Here is a 2,500-nt window from a genome sequence, read left to right as displayed (position 1 = left end):
GGGATTAGAGGCCTGCCATGGTGGTGAGGGGCGGCGAGGACCGTGAAAGCTAGAGTTTTTCAGAGGCTGCCGGGAAAAAGGCCCCTCGGGTGGCGGGGTGCGAGGACCAGGCGCGTCATTCAATTCTCTTCCCTATCAACTTGGCTCCCGTTGGCGGGATTGGAGGCCTACTGTTTGTTACAGGGCTAAAATCGTCAGGGGAAGAGCTGACGAAACAATGCTGGTTTGGATGCAGGGGGTAGTGTTGGAATCGGCAGCGCGGACAAAATCGGCAAAGTCGACAAAAAAGACTGTTGGTCTGGACATCGGGGCAGCGGCAGCCATGCCGACAGGGGGGGAAATCGGCAGCGCAGATTTGTGCAGCTGCAGGTTCGTCGGGGAAATCGGCAGCGCAGATTTTTCGATGAACATGGGCTGGAAGATGGACTGTCCAGGCCAGGCAGGGAAATTCGTCAAGGGGACACGCTGACGAAAGTAGGCTCGTCGGTGAAAATCGGCAGCGCAGATTTTTCGACGAACAGGGGCTGGATGCTGGACCGGCCGGGCCAGGCAGGAAAATTCGTCAGGGGGGCACGCTGACGAAAAGAGGGGCTGCCGCGTGGAAAATCGGCAGCGCAGATTTTTCGACGAACATTCGTCAGGGGGGCACGCTGACGAAAAGAGGGGCTGCCGCGTGGAAAATCGGCAGCGCAGATTTTTCGACGAACAGGGGCTGGATGCTGGACCGGCCGGGCCAGGCAGGAAAATTCGTCAGGGGGGCACGCTGACGAAAAGAGGGGCTGCCGCGTGGAAAATCGGCAGCGCAGATTTTTCGACGAACATTCGTCAGGGGGGCACGCTGAGGAAAACAGGGGCTGCCGCGTGGAAAATCGGCAGCGCAGATTTTTCGACGAACATTCGTCAGGGGGGCACGCTGAGGAAAACAGGGGCTGCCGCGTGGAAAATCGGCAGCGCAGATTTTTCGACGAACAGGGGCTGGATGCTGGACCGGCCGGGCCAGGCAGGAAAATTCGTCAGGGGGGCACGCTGACGAAAAGAGGGGCTGCCGCGTGGAAAATCGGCAGCGCAGATTTTTCGACGAACAGGGGCTGGATGCTGGACCGGCCGGGCCAGGCAGGAAAATTCGTCAGGGGGGCACGCTGACGAAAAGAGGGGCTGCCGCGTGGAAAATCGGCAGCGCAGATTTTTCGACGAACAGGGGCTGGACTGGCCGGGCCAGGCAGGAAAATTCGTCAGGGGGGCACGCTGACGAAAACAGGGGCTGCCGCGTGGAAAATCGGCAGCGCAGATTTTTCGACGAACAGGGGCTGGACTGGCCGGGCCAGGCAGGAAAATTCGTCAGGGGGGCACGCTGACGAAAGTAGGCTCGTCGTGGAAAATCAGCAGCGCAGATTTTTCGACGAACAGGGGCTGGACGCTGGACTGGGCCAGGCAGGAAAATTCGTCAGGGGGGCACGCTGACGAAAACAGGGGCTGCCGCGTGGAATGGCAGCCTACACGCAGATGCGAATTCGGCAGCGCACGATGGCTTGAGCAGGTCATGGGTTCGACTTGGCGCGATCTGAAACCTGGACGAGGGACTGTCGACGCTGGACGAGCCAGCGCGGTGGCCTGTCGTGCCCCGTTCAGGGGGGGCCTGCCGCGGAGACAGCCCTCGCGGGCTCGACAGCGCAGGCCAGCGTCCCCGACGTCGCTGGCCGCGGCAGGCGAGCTGCCGGGGTTCCCGCATTCCTACAAGAAAACGTCGTGCTTTCCACATGAAACCAATCCAGTAAAATCAGCCATATTTTTATGAGGCTGCCCACTGAATTTGGGGTCATTCCGGGCCGGTTCCTAGTTTTGCGGATTTACTCGATTTCTAATGGTAGGAAAATTAAAACAAATACTTCCCGACCTCGAAAAATTCTGGGAAAATTAATGAAGGTGGATTGGATTTTTGCCAACCTCTCTGCAAAATTTCAGCTCAAAATACCAAGAAATGAATTTTTTAGAGGGGGGGTGACAGCTGGGACCTAGTAGTGTCTCCCCCTGCCAGAGCTGCAATGACACTTATTGCTCTTTAGGGAGCCACCAGGCCGGCGCCCCTCAAAGACCACACGCGCGCGCGCGCCCGCCCGCGCTGGGCGCTGGGGCGCTGGGGCCTGAGGGCCTGGGGCCCTTGGGGGCCCTTGGGCGCTTGGGCGCGCGCTGCGCGCGGCCCCCGCAGCCATGCCGCGCCGCGCGACGCGCGGACAGCCCCTGCTGGCTTGCTCTCTCGCCCGCGGGGGGGCTGCCTTCGGGCCCTGGCCCCCCGCGTTCTGGCCTGCCCCCTGCGGGGGAGAGGCTAGGCGCTGCAGGGGCCAGCCCGACGTCGCTGGCCGCGGCAGGCGACAGCCCCTGCTGGCTTGCTCTCTCGCCCGCGGGGGGGCTGCCTTCGGGCCCTGGCCCCCCGCGTTCTGGCCTGCCCCCCGCGTGGGAGAGGCTAGGCGCTGCAGGGGCCAGCCCGACGTCGCTGGCCGCG

The sequence above is a fragment of the Populus nigra genome, chromosome 2, assembly GCF_951802175.1.
Source record: "Populus nigra chromosome 2, ddPopNigr1.1, whole genome shotgun sequence".
Lineage (NCBI taxonomy): Eukaryota > Viridiplantae > Streptophyta > Magnoliopsida > Malpighiales > Salicaceae > Populus > Populus nigra.
The sequence above is the reverse complement of the archived record's forward strand: the minus strand, read 5'-3'. Positions refer to the sequence as shown.